Raw genomic sequence first — 17,371 nt, forward strand, 5'->3', positions numbered from 1 at the left:
GGGGCCTCGTGTGGACGCAGGGCGCGAGGGCGAGGGGGCCTCGTGTGGGCGCACGGCGCAGGGGTGAAGGGGCCTCGTGTGGGCACACGGCGCGGGGGAGAGGGGGCCTCGTGTGGGTGCATGGTGTGGAGGCAAGGGGGCCTCACGTGGGCGCACGGTGTGACAGCGAGGGGGCCTCGCGTGGGCGCACAACTTAGGGGCGAGGGGGCCTCGCGTGGATGATGCATGACACAGGGGTGAAGGAGCCTCGCATGGGCGCACGATGCTGGGGTGAAGGGGCCTCGTGTGGGCGCATGGCGCGGGGGCGAGGGGGCCTTGCGTGGGCACATGGTGTGGGGGGCGAGAGGGCCTCGCGTGGGCACACGGTGTGGCCGAGGTGTGGCTCGTGAGACAGTGCGCGACACTTAGGCATGGGTCCATAAGACCTTCTCCGAGGTAAGCGAGGTGAAGTGAGCTTGGGCCTCGTGTGGGGTGAGACAAGTCAATCTCGCGAAGGCCTCACGTAAGGCCTGAGTCTTTTAGGATCATGTCCAATTTGCGATGTTCACATCTGGGATATTAAATATGACAGACTAGTCATAAATATACGTATAAAGGTTTCTCGAGTCTCTAGGGCTCCGCGTGTATGCAATATACTTGAACTACCATGAGTTGGATATCTCCTCCAACCTCATGCTTCGACAGTTGTTTTAGTATTTTGAGCTCGCGCTTCATAGCCTCCGTATCCCAAGATCGGGTTAAACCCAGGACGCCTAACACCACGCGTGACCACATGGAACTCGAGTTGTCCATGTGGAAAATAAGTAGATATCATTCCCTTGGTTATTTTTCCGTATATTTATTTTCCAACTGTACCCGAGCTGAGTGAATGAACACAGGCTAAAATTAGGGTACAATAGACCTAATTGGATTATTTCTGGTAAAGAATAATTTGGTATTTATTTTTGTGATAAAATATATAAAATTAGCATGAATATATTTTTTTCTAAACAAGGAAAACAATTGAATTAATTTAATTCGGTGGAATTAAATAGATTTTGCATAATTGATTGATTGGTTTTTTAATTAATTAATTATGATTTGTTTAACATTTTAATTTTTACGGAAATAAATATGTTCATGCATAAATTATGTCGCAAACCATATAGTATTTATGCTAGGCCAATCTAATTAAACATAAAATGTCATGCATCATTATTTGTCATTTTTGGAATTGAACATAGACGATTGGTTTAATAGTGATGGCACATTATTTTAGATAGTGGGTGACATATAAATTTTTTTTTTATAATAAATTTGGTTTTATTTGGGCTCATTGAAAGTGTAAATCTCTTGTGGGTGATTCTACTTGTGAATGCTCATTTTCTTTACATGATTAAATGAGCCTAATCATTTAATGACTATTAATAAGATTGAGGTTCAAATTATTGTCTTTCTTGACTTGTATGATGTGGACGTCGTTGTAGTGGGACAAACATATTGATCCCAACCTCCCTCCATACAAGCCCAATAGTTATGGTCCGTTTACTTTAGTTGAACTTAGTCGTATTAGCTTCTTCTTTAGAAACTTAATAATTGATTTGAAAAATATTAAATCTAAATTAATTTTATTTAGATTTTGAATGGGTAATTTGGAGTTAATGGAAACTTTTAGACTAAGGTTTATTGATTATCTTGATAAGTTGGCAAACCTTAAGTTAATAAGTTTTAGAAATTAAATACTAAAAGGTAAAAAATTTAATGATCTTAATTAGAATACGATCTTCACCATTGATTAAACAAGGTAAGAATCTAGTAGGGCCTTTCGGTGTATTTATTTTGTCTCCCTGCGGACAGTGTTTACTAGATTTGTAACAAGGTTAATTTTGTTAGGATAGATTGTTGAAGATATGTTTTAGTATAGACTCACCCCGACGGTGACGATTAAGAATTAAGTCTATAATCATCAACTGCATGGGTTTTTGTTCATAAAGTGCAGATTAATTGTATTCATCACATTGATTGAGTATGAAGGTAGTGACTGAAAAGTTGTACACTTTCCATTAATTGAGATGGATCTCTATTTAACTAAGTGATTTTTTTACTATCGCTTATCGGGACACTTGTTTCATGGATAGTTAAAATACCTTAGAAATGAATAGGTGATATGTGTTTTTTGAGTATGTTGCTTATCTATGAACATTTCAATATATGAACTATTTCAGAGTTTTTTGTTTATTGTTTGGACTATAGCTTATTATCACAAAGTTAATATGATAATTAAAAAGTATTAAACTCTTGATAATCTCATAAATAATGGAAGAGTGACACAACTTAAGACAAGGGAAGAGATGACCTTTCTTGAGAGAAACCCTAATTACATAAAATCATAAAGTTATGATTTAAGGTAATATTAAATTAATGGAGATGAGCATAAAGGCTTGACACAATAGAATTGTTTTCTAAAAATCTCTATTCCTAGCCTCCCATAATCTATTGCTTGAAGCTAATACAATGGTGGGATGAGTCTTGGGATTAACAAGCATTGTCTTCAAACAATTGAAGCTTTCTTAATGAAAATATTGGAGAAAACTAGTCATCTTTGTGAGTTAAAGAAGAAGTGGGTTTTAGAGAATGAGAGAGTGTAGAGTGATCAGTTCACCAAAGTCTCAAATGAACCCCTCATATGGTGTAAGAATTACCATTAGTGTTAAACAATGAGATTAGATCATTTTAAAATAAGTTTTGAAGCTGAAACACATAACTATACAGGTCCGTACAGACAACACACGTGATGACTAGCTTGTATGCAAGCGATGTGTTGCCTAACAGGTGAGGAGTTGCCTGTGTGGTTTGTTGTAAGATAGGTGATGCAACGGCTCTCAACAAGCAACACAACGCCTCTTACACTGACTTTTGACCCCGTACATTGTCCCAAAACACCTCCAAATGCCACCAAACTTTTTGGATATCTTTATACACTACAAAGAAACATTTCGAACCCAGAAGGATAATTTTAAAATGCCTACAACAAAAGTTATCCTGCTCATGTTGGCTTTATTGAAATCGTTATGATTTTGCACCTCTTTGTGAATAAATAATATCACTGTGTATTTAGCCAATCCTGAAAATCCCCCACTTAGTTTGTAATGCCCTTGATAGCCAAGACCATTATACAGTATAGTTTAAATAGTGTTGGACTTGCTAATCACGTCATTTGGACATAAACGTGTTAGTAAGGTTAATTAACGAGTTAGGGTTGAAAGATTTTGATCGTAGAAATAGTTGTTTTCATTAAAAGGTTTGAGTTTATACATGGGATCCAAAAAATAAGTGTTTACAAGGCATTTAAAACTCTAAAAATAATTACAACTTAAACCAGCCTAAGCGGCAAAATCAAGTTTGGCTCTAGTCTTTGTTGATCCCTCGGTCGTGGAGGTCGTGCAGCTGTAAATGTACACGCCACCCGTAAAGCTCTCCAACTCACTGCTGATCTAGCTTTCCCTTTCCCTTTCCCTTACCTACACCACATAGCACTCGTGTGCCAAGGCTCAACAAGAAAACTTAATTTACAACACAAATGAACAATAGTATATAAACAGTAAGTGGCAGTCTAGCTTGCATGTCAACATGCATCTGCTGCCAGTTCTTAGGGAATGGTCGAGGGTTTTGACCCTGATTATCATCTATAGCCTTGATCTCAACGCTAGCTAGTCGAATTGATCGCCTTAGTGGCATAAATCTCCAAGTATATCTGCAATCAACGACTCGGCTGATCACGCAATGATAACATGTTTTTGAAATCACCACACGGTTGTGCAAGGCATGTTTTTGTTCTCTCGGTCGTGGCGATCGAGCAGATGCAAATGTACACACTTCCCCGAATGCTCTCCAACTCATGGCTGGTCCAGATTTCCCTTTCCATTACTTGCACCACATTGCACCCGTGAGCCAAGGCTCAGCAAGAAAACTTAATTCACAACACAAATGAACAACCCTATACAAATAATAAACTTAAATCATTCAATTCAATAATAATAGAACATAAGCAATAATCTAGGAAATGATAATGTCCTTTATCCAACATGTAATTCAATCTTAGCATTCAATACAGTTACTTAGTATCGTTCACGCCTAGCATCCTTAGGTCGAGTCCTCTGGTTAAACATCTGACCCCAGAACATTGAGGCCAGGCTGGGTTCTGCACGCTTAAAGTCAGTTCTGGCATCCTTAGGCTGGACATTTAGATCAAATATAAACAAATGAATAGATTTCAGAACATGCAATCGATTGCGTCACAAACAACCATGCCTATCTAGATATTCTTAAATACAGATATATAGTCACAATCTCACATATAATCATATTCGATAATAGGGAGCAAGCCTCGATCACAACTCAGGTTCAATTCTCTTACCTTGGGTCCCGAGCTAAAAGTGTAAGGCGATCCTGAGTACGATCCATAATCTTGAGCCTTAGAGGTATAACCTAGTCACAAAGCAATAACTGATAACCATTAAAACCTAAACTAATTAAAAGCTTCTCAATAATATATTAGCCTCTAGCACTTCGAATTCTACTAAACCGGGTAGTAAAATCCTTTCCGAGCACTTAGGTTTGAGTTCTCAAGTCGAAAAACCCTGTTTGGCCAACATTCCATATTTGAGCCATGACTCTTGTCAGAGGCGCCATGACCTTCTACAAGTCAGAGAGCAACCTAGGCATTTTCATGGACACGCGTCGTGGCGTGCTCTACCCAGCACTTCGGTGCAAAGATGGTTGTGAAATCCCTTTAGCCGTTCTGGGTTCATGTGGGCCGCGATGCCCAAGGACATCGCCGCAGTGCGACCGTAAGAACTCAGAAACTTCAGTATTTTCCCTTCATTTTCCCATGCCAAATTCACTAAAAACTCAACCTAAACAGCTGCTAAACACAGAATTCAGTCTAGAACTCCTAATCACACAACATAAGCAGCATTATTACCCCTAAAACTAACCAAGAATCCTATCCAATCTTAACAACCAAGGCTAGAACAAAACTCAGTTAAAACCTATGGTAACAAGGGAAATTCATAGAGAATTCAAGTTGTAAAGATTACCATAGAAAGGATTTTGACCCCTGAGCTAAATCCCCAATAAACTTAGCCTCAATCATCAATTTCCTATGCCCAACTTCTCAAGAACTCCAAAATCTTCCAAAGCACTAAGAAGAGAAGAGAGAAACGAGAGAGGGAGCTAAGAGATTGTACTTTTTTGATTTCTAGTTGTTTTGTTGGTCTCTTAATTCTATCCTATGCCTAGAGAATGTCTGAAATGCCCCTAGACTTATCCTTGGCCTATTAATGCATTTAAGGGCAATCCCATCATTTACTACATTTCCCTTTTAATCCTGACGTGCCCAAATAATCACCACATAACTACCCGTTACCCGATCAATCCCAAATGTGCACTAAGTCCCCAAAATACCCCTAGGCTCACCTCGAGATGAGCGTTTAACCCTGTTGTGAGTATTCTGCCAATCAGCTCACTAGGATCGCCTAGATTCGAATGCTCCAAATATATTCACATAATGATGTTGTGTTAGTCATTTAACACATATAATCACATTTATACCCCCAATAGGTCAAAAATTACAAATATGCCCTTATTAACAGAAACGGGCCCACATGCATATTTAATACACGTAAACATGCACATATATTCATATTACCATATAAATCATGTGTGTCACATAGTCACACAATCAATCTATTAATTCCACAAATATATATATATCCAATTATGCCATCCAAGCACACTAATCATGGCACTAAGCCTTATTAGCAAATTTGGGACGCTACATAGTTAAATACATCTTCCACCTTTACCCCAACAGATATTAGAGCATAAAATAAAGTGCATTTCAGCTTGAACTTTAGTTTAGTGAAAATACTACAAAATTTTATCAAAATGCTATGTATTTTTAAAATATTGAAATGAGCATTCCAAGTGATAAAACTGGTAGTGTCTCACACACCTTTACCTGATTACGTATGTATTTTGCACTTTCTGCGCTCAATATTATTATGGCCTTGTGCTCATCCATTAATGAAGCATCGGGAGAGAAAACTCCTACTCTCTTCAGAGGCACCTCCACCAATAGGTTCATATAGGTGACATCCTTACAACATCTTTGCTACCTTTAGAGATGTTTGTTGCTCTTTGTGAATGCATAAAATTTTCCAAGAGGTATCAAAAGTAGAGCTTACACTCGAAGGGTCATGCACTTACCCATTTGTAAATTGTATCGCACACCCTCATTGAGGTTAAGCGGGAACATGCCTCTATGTGAGATGGGTCTACATTCAACACGAAGGCCTTCTGTATGGAGGCATTTTTCTATGAGAAGAATCACTTTCCTAGACGCCGCAAAGTGTGGCCAATGTGAAAGAAAGGCCTCGCATAGCGAGGCCCAACTTGCCATAAGTGCACAAAGTCCTTCTCCAAAGACGCGAGGCCATAGGAATTCACAAATTGAAACATGTGAACGTGGAGATTGCAATATTGGAGACTTTGTACTTATCCGAGTAAGGTGGAATAAAAAGGATAAGATAGTTTGGGAAAGAAAGAGTAGTTTGACTCTAGATTTGATAAACTTGTGAGATCCTAACCACGATTAGGCCAGGGTACTACAGATTAGCCTTACCCCAACATGGGTAAAGGCTCATAAGGTGTTACTAGTACCAATGTTAATGAAATAGGTGTCGAGTACTACCCCTGATTGGGTGAAGAAACCCTGGAATGTCAGTGGGATATACTGTGTAAGGAAGGTCAGTGGAAATCCTGGATAGAAGAGATAAAGTCTTACATAATAAGATCGTCACTCTAGTGAGGTGTTACAAGGAATAGCAAGGTAAAGGACTAGACTTGGAAGTTATAGTCAGATTCACAGGACTAGTATCACGAGACGTTTGAATAAATTTCAAGGACGAAATTTAAATAAGGAGGGGATAGTTGTAACGTCCTCAATTTTCTATTATGGTTAAGTGCCTTAATTACAATGCCTGGAGGGCATAATAGGATTTATATGTGGAATTAATGTAATATATGTATGATTATGCGAAATAAATGGTTTATATGGTAATGTGAATATTTATACATGCTTATGTGTATTAAATATGCATGTGGACCCGTTCTTTTAAATTGGGGCTTATTTGTAGTTTTTGACCCGTGCAGGGTATATTTGTAATATATATATATGCTTTATTAGTGAGACCACAATATTTTGGGGATATAGTTGAGATATGTGGTCTGAGGCGATCCTAGTGCGCAGATTAGTGAAATAGTCACGATGAGGTTAAATACCCAAATCGGAGTGAGCCTACAGGTATTTTGGGAAACTTAGTGAATATTCAGGATTTACTGGGTAACGTGTAGTTGTTTTGTGATTAATTGGTGATTAATCCAGGATTTACAGTGCAATTAGAGAATTAGTGGGAAATGCGGCTAATGACCATTTTACCCTTAAGGGCTTTGAAGGGGGAACTCTTGGATAAGGGGCATTAAGGTCATTTCCTTGGCCTTGGACTACCATAGTCTTCTAGGGGCCTTAGGAGGTTCAGGAAGCAGTCAGAAAAAGGGAAGAAACACCTAGGCCACTCTCTCTCTCTCTCTTTCTCACACAGTTCTCTCCGTCTCTTGAGACTTAGTTGGGATTTGAGGCTTTTCGGAGGAGTTTTGCCTAGGAAATTGAAGGCTGAAGCTGGGATTGATTGAGGTTCAGTTCAGGGGTCATGATTCTCAAGGAGGTAAGCTACAATTCTGCTGTAAATTCTATGTTTTAAATTCCATTTTTTATGTTGTGGTGTTAAATTTTTGTTCTGAATTTATTGCTTGGGGTTCGTAGCTCAATTTTAGATTTAGCCATTATTTAGGGTTATTTTTTATGGGTTTAGCTCAGAAAATGCAAGGGAAACGCTGGGCAATTCTGGGCTTTGGAGCCCTATTCTTCAGGCGCCACGATCCTATTTTTTAGGCGCCGCAACCCGTGTGCATGGAAAGGCTTGGCGGTTCTTTGAAATTGACCAGGCGCTGCAACGTAGGTTGGGGCACGCCGAGGTCAGTGTTCCCCAGGAGAGAGCCTTCGGCTCTTTGACTTGTAGCGCATCGCGACCCTATGGGCTGGGTCGTGGATCAAATTAAAGAAAATATCCAAAAATAGGTTCTTAAGCTTGGGAACTCAAATCTAAAGGCTCGGGAAGGATTCTACTACCCAGTTTTATGGAATTCGAGGTCCCAGAGGCTTGTATAGTATTCTGAAGCTTCTAACTTTAATAGGTTTTGATAGTTATTTGTTATTACATTGTGACTAGGTTATACCGCTAGGGCTCAAGATGGGGATTGTGCTCGGGACTACCATACGCTTGCTGCTCGGGAAATGAGGTAAGAAAAATACACTTGGGTTGTGATTGGGGCTCGGACCCCTATTGATAAATATGAATACGACTATAACTATCTTTGAGAATATCTTGTAGGGCATGCGTGTATATGCTACATCTGATAGTTTGTTGTGCAATCTATATGTGAGTTTATCTATTCTGAAGGACGACCTAAGGGTGTTGGGGCCCGATAGCAAGCGTGCAAAACACAGCCCGGCCTAAGTGAGCTGGGGTTGGCTATAAGACCAGAGGACTCAACCTAAGAGCGTCGGGCCTGAATGTTATAGAAATAAACAGAAGAGCTAACTGCACTTAACTAACTGCATTGATTATTGAAATTGGATTATATGTTTTGTTGAGCAGATTATCACTACTAAGCTTATTGCTTATATCATGTTGTTGATTGAATTAATTGATTATTGAAATTACTGTTTATATACTATTGATTATTTGTGTCTATTGATTAAAGTTGTCTTGCTGAGCCGTGGCTCACAGATGCTATGTTATGCAGGTAAGGAAAAGGGAAACCCGGACCAGCCACGAGTTGGCTAGTTTCAGGGGTGGTGTGTACATATGCAACCTACCCGATCGCCATGGCTGGGATGGCCTGGGGGGAACTAGGGTTTAACACTGTTTTGCCGCTTAGGATGGCTAATTTGTATTCCTTTTGTCCTTTATCATTCTGTAAACACTTCTTGGGATCCCGTGTATAAACTCCATATTTTATGGAAAATAATTAACTCATTGATAAAAAAATTTAATACCTAACCTTGATTTAGTCTTTAATTACACATTTACGTCCAAATGACTCACTTATCAAGTTAAGCACTATTTTAAACACACAGTGTAACGGTCTTGGCTAACCAGGGTATTACATTCGATTTACAAAAAGCTTACTCTCTCTGTCTCGGATTTCTAAATCCCATGTTGACGAAAAACCGCGTCAACAAATTGGTGCTTTCATTGAGGGCAGATTAGGCGTGAATTCTCACACAAGTTTTAACCCAACAATCATCATGGTGGTCACCCGTTCCATGCATGACAAATAAACAGAGCATCCTGGTGATCGGGAGGTCACCGTACGACCATCTCCACTGGAGAAGGTACATCCGTACAACGTCGCTGTGGAAAACAGCATGACGAACAGGACAATGTTGGAAGTTCAGCCTCACGCTCACCAAATCCCCATCATGGGAGCCTGACACCCGTCGAGATGGAAAGTGCACAGCTAAGGAACCATCTTGCCTAGGCCAATAGGAAAATTGAGGACATATTTGCTCCATTACCCCCTCCTGCAACTGATGCTAATGTCGAAAGGAGGAAAGGTGTATCTCACAGGTCCCATAGGAATAATCGACCTAACATCGGCTGTTTTGTCCGAACTAGGACTCCGAGTTTCGTACCTTCGGAACAAACTCTGCTAAATTCTCAACCTGCAAATCCTCAAAGGAATAATAATCCAACTCACACTCCCAGAAACCAATACGGCCAAACAAGGCGAGCCATAACCGTCTCAAGGAGAGGAGACGTCCCAATAAATCCAAACGTGCCTCGACTCGCAGCTCAGGCATGGAGGAATGAGGTTACAATGCCTCCAACCCAGGAAATTTGAGTGGATCAAGGGAGAGCTAATCTGGTCCGTCGAGATGGGACACAAATTGCCTCACCAATATGACATCCTCCCTCACCTATTCGTCATCCAACACCACCATGCCCACACAGGGATTATCCAGGGCAAGGAAATGAAAGGAGACATTCTATACCAAAAGAAGACACATATGCCTCGAAATCTCACACAAATAATCCAACTCCTCAACCTCAACCACGAGCAGTAAGCTCTGTGGATTGTAGTTATTGGACGGAGAGACATCATGGGGACAGGACCCGAAACGCCCGTAATGCGAATTCCCATAAACATGAAAGCGACCTAAGAAATCAATTGTACTCAGCTCAAAGCTTGTGATCCAATCCACCGTCCGACCTGCATGATCATCTACACATGTAGAGAGGAGAGTTCGCTCATTACGACGATCTGAGCTACATTCAGAATGGGGGAGATCCGTCTATCGTGCGTGACAATGGGAACTTCTCGCCTAACTGGCTTTATGTTGGGAGGACCAATAACCCATCGAACATGCACAATACCATAGAGACGAAGGATCCAACCCTTGAATGGATGACCCTAATGGAGGAGAAAATGAAAAGGCTCTTGTCTGAAAGAAAAAAAACATAAATTATTGCCATTCTGATGAGGAGCTCCAGCCTTTTTCTCCTCATATTGCAGTAGCTCCGTATTGCATTGGTTTCAGGATGCCAACTATGCCAACATATAACAAAACCAATGATTCATCCAACCACATTGGGACCTTCAACAATCTGATGATGGCCCACAATATGAGCCTCGACCTGTGGTGTGTTCTCTTCAAAGCTACATTAACCAGACCAGCCAATCTAGGGTTCAACAAGTATACGAAACACTCAATCACTTCTTGGAAAAAAATTTCCTCTGAGTTCAAGAGACAGTTATGAGCTGCTAAAGAGGTTTGAGTGTATGCTGACTCACTGGCCAACATTAAACAACAGCCCGGTGAGTCGCTGAAGGCCTACCCAATTGCTTTACTAATGTAGCGGCCCGATGTAGAGATGCTGATGAAAGAGCCAAGCTCATGGTCATGAGAACAGGAATCGATGTAGGAGGAGATTTATGTAAGGAGCTCCAAAGGAAATGAGTGAAAAGTGTTGATGAATTCTTAGCTCAAGCTCAAGAGTTGATAAACCTAAGAGAGGCGGAGTCTGCTATCCCAGGAACAAGCTTGACCCTCATTCAGCCTGCTAGAATGGTTGTGGATGCGGCAGTTGCGGCTTAGCCTCTGTTGACGCGGTTCTTCGGCAACAGGTAATTAAGAGAAGAAGAGAAAGAGATTAGTACTTAAAAGTAGAACCGCCGCAGATATGAAATCTTTGTGAGAAGAACCAGGTGACCCTAAACACGTTTTTTAAGTGGTTCGAAGGTTAAAATCCTTCTACTCCACTAGTCAATATTATTGATCTTTTCTGGGTAATTGGTTTACAAAATATATAGTTCTTACAAGACTATTTTCTCCAACCCCTATCAATTCCCAGGGTCTCCATATTTATAGGAGAAGGCACCTGGAAATTGGTAGGGAGGTCATCCCGTGACCTTACCATTTGTCATATCAAGTCTGTGATATTCATGATTACTTCCTAAACCTGACACACAAGTGTGGTCTAATCAGTATGGAAGGAGATAATGGGCCGCACGGCCCAACCCGTCCGTGGGTGTCTGAATACGCACGTTCCTGCAGCGTGTCCGAGAAGTCAGGGGGATATCGGACACGTGATGGCAGGATTATGCACGTTTATCTTGCGTGTTGACTTCCCATAGGGTCAGAGCTTCCTGAGAAGCTCGCTACCGGAGCAATCCATAACCCGAGCTGATCCGTCAGTGGTCGTCGGATGTTGTTCCCAGCTCCTGGAACAACAAGAGGGAGCAGGAAACTCCATCCCCTCGAGCTAGAAAGGGCCCGTCCTGAAGATAAAGCCTCTGGCCTGTGGGAGCCTCGGGCTAAATCTTGTTTAGTCCGAGGATCGTCCTGCTGAACAGCCCGTGGGAAATCTAGGGCGTACATCTGCCCCCCAAGCTCCTGCTCGTGGTCCATGACGTCAGACATGGGAGACCACAGTTGGAGCTTTTAGACTTCTCCCACAACCCTTCGCATTCCATGCTTTTCGCATGCGTCTGATACGTGGAACGCCGTGGGTGGCGACGGTACATTCTACGAGAACCGCATTAAATGGCCTAGCCTACTGTCCAGCCGTCGTTTCACATTTCGAGTGGAGGGTCTCCCAGGAGCCTTTTACACGTGATCCCCCCTTGTATAAAAAAGGGGGTGGTCACCCCACGCACGGACCACCTTACCATTCAGAACCTCTCAAATTTCCTTCTTTTCTCTCTGACCTTCCGAAGAGCAAAACCCTCATTTCCATTGCTCTCATCTTCTCCGTTCACGAAGCTTAAGCGTGCGAGTTCCTTCAAGGCCTTGGAGACTACTGTGCCAACGAAGCTCCTACCAGCGCAGCAACCTCGCTCACCACCCAACCCTATACTGTAAGTCTTCTGTCCCTGTTTATTTTTGAAAGCATGCCACTGTAGCCTAGGTAAAAATTTTTACTGTAGCCACATGCAGAGGTTTTCTGGGTCGCGCGGATATGGAGGGTGATGGCCCTTCTTTGATTAGGGCACACTTGCCATGGGACATCGCCTTAGAACATGGGTTCCATGATTCTCTCTTAGGAACAATTTCTGGGTAGGATCCGTAGGAACTTTGGGTGCAAAAACCGGGTAGCTTAGGGAATACGCCTTAAAAGCGGTTTTGCCACGCCTTGCCTGTTGAAACTTTCCCCCCAAGGCAAAAAAAAAAAAAAATTTCTTACTCTGAGCCATCTGACACACGAATTCCGAGTAATCTGGGATCTGTTGAGGGCATAGGCGCATGTTCCTTGGAACGCGTGGCACCACTCTCCACGGGCTGGGCTTACCCCAGCTCGTGTACTTAACACTTGCCTCACTCTCCTGCTTGGGTCGCCTTTTCTAAAGTGTTTTCTTTTGTTCGATAGGCGACCAGATGGCTCCAAAGAGAAATCTGCCACAGAAGAATGTGGGAAGTTCGGCCTCCCAGAAGGATAAAGGAAAGGCGGTGGCGACCAGCTCGCCAATTCCTCACTTTGGACCGGCGGTGGAGAAGCAGGCCGAGGTGGCTCCTGACGCGTTTTTCGAGGCAGAGAGAATCGTCTCGAAGATAACCAGCCAGGCAAAGATCACCAAAATCTTCCTTAACCACAACATTCCTCTGGGGAAGACCTCCTTGATCGCCCGACCTGCTGCGGATGGGGAGAGGAGCTGCACACCGCTCGACGAGTCGTTCGCGGCCTGGAGCGGGGAACACTTCAAGGCAGGGGCCTTCCTCCCCCTGGATCAGTATTTTGCTGATTTTCTGAACTATGTGGGGTTGGCCCCATTTCAGCTCCCCCCCAATTCCTACCGTCTGCTGGCGGGACTGAGGTATTTGTTCCAAAAGCATGAGTGGGAGGTCCCCACTCCTGTTGATATCTTATATTTCTTCTGCCTCAAAGCCAGCCCGGACCAGCGGGGGCGAGGCGACGGGTTCTATTACTTAACCCGCTTCCCTAACACAGCAGCAGTGATCGAGCTGCCGAGCCATCCAAACGACTTCAAAGACCAGTTTTTTATGTCTACTGGGTTCCGAAACTGCGATCATCATTATTTCAACCGCCCTCGTAAGTAATCCTCCATTTAGCTCGCCTTTTAACGGTTATCTTATTTTAGCTCGTCCCTTATTCCAATTCTGATTTCAACCAACCTTGCAGCCATCTACTCGAGGACCGAAAAGTCTGTGACCCTCGGGGGTCAATACGACACACTGGCGAACCTGCCTCCCAGTGAGAAAGACTACCGCGTGCTCGTGACAGACGAGGCGATGATATTCTGCAAGCTGATTTTCCCAAATCAGACTTTGAATTTGAAGAGGCCCCGGGGTCCTCCCCCAGCCCGCGACAACAGGCCGACCGTCGCGGAGGAGGTCGCAGATGACGAAGGCGAGGAAGAAGGTGAGGAAGTTCCTCTGGTGAGGAACAGGAAGAGGAGCTTGGAGGTCGCCCAGGGGATGATCGAGGAGAGGGCCTAATCCGGAGCAGCCGCGGGTCCTTCCGGTCAAGGTAACTTTTACTTATTTAAGAACGTAGATAGGGCCACTGCAGACCCCCGGCTGGTTAGGTTCAACCCTAGGCAGCTCGTCCATCGTCACCCAAGGAATCCGAACCTGGACACGCTTCTGCTCCACTGCGTTGACCAGCTCGTGCTGGACAACCAAGAGAGTCGGCCCAAGGGTACCGTAGTAGTAGATAATACCCTAGCCTTTAGGTCGGCCATTTTTGAGGAGTACGGGACCAATTTAAGCACGTGGCCTGCGCTTCAGAGGGGCGTCTACGCTCCGGGGATTAGGCAGTACGTAGAAGAGTCCAGCCCCGATTCAGAATCGGACCTAGAACCTTCGCCAGTTCGTGAGATAATCGTCCTAGGCTCTTCCAGCTCGGGGGGTAGGGCTCCCCTAGTATTTGCTTTCTTATTGCCTTTATTTCTGTATGATTGCTGATAACCGTGTTTTTTGCTCTTTGGCAGAGGAGATGTCTCAGCCCGGGAATAGTCTGCGGGGTGTTGTGTTTGGTGGGAATCCCCCAGCGGGGCCGAGGTTAAAGAGGCTTCGCGAGTCCAAGAGCTCAACCGGGGTCTCCACCAAATCCCCAGCTACGGAGAAGGAGAGAGACCCGTCATCCCAGGTCGCGGGGGCGAACCTCCCTGTCGCCAGGACAGGACTCATGCATCCGCCACCCCAACGATCTCCACTGACCGCCCAGGACGGGGTAATAGAGGTCGGGAATCTGGCCGCGGCAGCCCCGGACGTGCGTATCCCGGTCGACCCCCGGGCTCTGGAGAAGATGCCCGAAGCATTCCGGGGTACGGTGTACGAGTCGGCCAGCTACGCCGTCAGCCACTATTACAATATCAGGGAGAAGGAGCTCCGGGCCATCGAAACAACGAGCCCGGTCCGAGTTATAGAGTCCGCTATGGACATGACTTTAACGGTAAAGTGCCCCCTTCTTCCAAGGCTTTGACACTCACACGCCGCCTTTCTCCTTCCAGTTTGCTAATTTATCACTCTTTTCTTGCAGGGCATGGCTGCCGCCTATAGAGGCATCGTTAGGACCAAAGCCCAGCTCGAGGGTTTGGAAGCAGATCGCCAGACTGCCCTCCAGGAGTCTCAGGAGGTGAGAGACGCCTTGGCGGCCTCAAAAGCCGAGTTAGAGAAGGTCCGCTCGGGGAACCAAGAGCTTAAACGCTCCCTGGCCGCATCCGAGCTAGAGAATCTTCGCTCCGAGAACCTAGAGCTTAGAAACTCCCTGGCCGCATCGCGGGCAGACCTTGAGGTGGCGAAGGCCGAAGTCCAGACCTCCCAGGCCGCCCTGAAAGACGAGCGGGTCGTGTCGGAGCAGTCCTTACAGGACCTATTCTATCACTGCTGGTCCCACAATCCGGACGCGGACTTCTCCTTCATGCCGCCGGACCTCTGGGCATTCCTGTTGCCGCGGCTTCAAGCCCGCCTGAATAAGGAGGCTCCTCCATCGGAGACTGGAGAGGCCTCTACCGCGGCGGAGCAGGGTGAGACCGCGACCTCCAAAGGGCCAGCTGATGGGGCTTAGGATACTTCTTGTTTTCATATTTTGAACACTTTTTTTTTTATTGTAATTCTCTTTTTTATGTGAGGCGTTTCCGCCTCGAGACAATTTGCTCAACCAGTTTTACATATATATTTTCATGCATTTGGTCATAATTTATCTCTTTATTTTTATGAACGTAGTTCGAGTTAACTTCATCCGTATCCCGGGCTCTTTAAATAAGATCCGCGTTCAACAAATTTTTAGTTCACTCCTAAGTTTTCTGACCTGGTTAAGACCAGGAACTTATTTTGAAAAAACTTAGTTCGCGTCAACTTTTATCCGTATCCCGGGCTCTTTAAAGAAGAACCTCGGTCAACAAATTTTAGCTAACTTCTAAGTTTTATGACCTGGTTAAGACCAGGAGCTTATTTTGAAAAAACTCAGATCGCGTCAACTTTTATCCGTATCCCGGGCTCTTTAAAGAAGAACCTCGGTCAACAAATTTTAGCTAACTTCTAAGTTTTATGACCTGGTTAAGACCAGGTGCTTATTTTGAAAAAACTCAGATCGCGTCAACTTTTATCCATATCCCGGGCTCTTTAAAGAAGAACCTCGGTCAACAAATTTTAGCTAACTTCTAAGTTTTATGACCTGGTTAAGACCAAGAGCTTATTTTGAAAAAACTCAGATCGCGTCAACTTTTATCCGTATCCCGGGCTCTTTAAAGAAGAACCTCGGTCAACAAATTTTAGCTAACTTCTAAGTTTTATGACCTGGTTAAGACCAGGAGCTTATTTTGAAAAAACTCAGATCGCGTCAACTTTTATCCGTATCCCGGGCTCTTTAAAGAAGAACCTCGGTCAACAAATTTTAGCTAACTTCTAAGTTTTATGACCTGGTTAAGACCAGGAGCTTATTTTGAAAAAACTCAGATCGCGTCAACTTTTATCCGTATCCCGGGCTCTTTAAAGAAGAACCTCGGTCAACAAATTTTAGCTAACTTCTAAGTTTTATGACCTGGTTAAGACCAGGATAGGACTTAGTTTGTGATAACTCTTATCCATAGATAAAAATTAACACCTAAGTCGTTAAGGAGACCTGGATATATCCGGGTACCATATGCCCCCCAAGTAACTGGGAAAGGGTCTTTCGTTGTTACTTTAAAATTACCCTTGCAAATAATGAGAAACATTTGATTTTTATTTATACATGGAAGGTGACCTTCTAGGTCTTACAAATGTTTACTGATAATATTTCTTTAGGTGGACTGCATTCCAAGTCCGCGGGACCGCCCCTCCACCAAGTCGAGCTAATTTATACGTCCCTTCTTTGATGACTTCGATGACCTGGTATGGTCCTTCCCAGCTTGGTCCCAAAACCCCATCTTTGGGATCTTTCCCGGCCAGGAAAACTCTCCTCAAGACCAAATCGCCGACGCTAAAGGCACGTCTTTTGACCTTAGTGTTGAAGTAGCGAGTGATTTTCTGTTGATAATGGGCGAGCTGGAGTTGTGAATCCTCTCGCCTCTCATCCATCAAGTCTAAGGAGTGGCATAGGAGCTCGTGGTTCTTGTCTTGTTCGTAGGACCGGACCCTGTGCGACAGGACCTTTACCTCCACGGGGAGGACCGCTTCACTTCCAAAGGTTAGGGAGAAAGGAGTGTGACCCGTGGGAGTCCGATGTGAGGTCCTATAGGCCCACAGAACTTGGGGGAGTTG

This window comes from Humulus lupulus, chromosome 9 (assembly GCF_963169125.1).
Source record: "Humulus lupulus chromosome 9, drHumLupu1.1, whole genome shotgun sequence".
In the NCBI taxonomy this organism is placed as follows: Eukaryota; Viridiplantae; Streptophyta; class Magnoliopsida; order Rosales; family Cannabaceae; genus Humulus; species Humulus lupulus.